Genomic DNA, 955 nt, shown 5'->3' on the forward strand with positions numbered 1-955 from the left:
TAGCGCTTCAAGCACCCTATTTATTCAACACCCAAAACCACTGTGCTCCAATTCCAAGTAGGACGTACCTGCTCTGGCAATCGGATTCGGGATGAGCCCTCGGGCAACATTAGTATTGATAGCGATATTAGTTATTAATATACCTCCCCTTTGACAGTGAGCTATTCCCCCCCCTCCAGAGGCACGCTGGAGTCGTCCGACGATAACTGATGTCTCACAAGCGGACAATGTCGTGGTGACGGCATGGATGCTTCAAGTCAACATTGATGTCGAACATATTACCGTAACGTTAGTACTACATAACTATTGTATTCCCTCGTCGCATAATTTACTAATAGTACTCGTATCATGCAGCCTGCATTTGATTGTCAATAACGTTAGTATTTCGCGATGAACATGGATTTGTGATTGAATTATCCAATCATTGTACTGGAGTGTTTTCATAGGTTAAATATGAAATCGTAGGCAATCTCCCTAGGAATTCCATCAACTGTTGCGACTGTTGGCGACCGTTACAAACATGTAGAGATGAACAATCATCTTTCAATCTACCGTCATTGATCAAAGAGATCATCGTCGTTTGACCCCTCCGCATACCGTTTTCTACAAGCTGATTGCCTAAATTCCTTGACTTGTCGAACACTTCGTTTACACCCTGGCTTAATGGTAGGAATGAAGAGTGCTTCTACCAGAAACTATGTCCAAATCGTTGAGCTCAGATTCACCCCTAAAAACGTATTATATCCAGAGGGAAATGTTCAGGTGAAACTGGAAAACAGGCGTACACCACTGGACGGTTCCGTTGGATTGGAAAGCCCCAGTACAGTTCAATTTGGACACGTTTGCACTTCCCATATTGGGATCGTTGGAGTTAACCGCAGGCACCATTTACATCGACACGACCGCCGCCGTCATCTCTGGCGACGTATCGTTCCAAGGGCTGCTGCTGCAAACC

This window comes from Aphanomyces astaci (assembly GCF_000520075.1).
Source record: "Aphanomyces astaci strain APO3 unplaced genomic scaffold supercont1.102, whole genome shotgun sequence".
In the NCBI taxonomy this organism is placed as follows: domain Eukaryota; phylum Oomycota; class Saprolegniomycetes; order Saprolegniales; family Verrucalvaceae; genus Aphanomyces; species Aphanomyces astaci.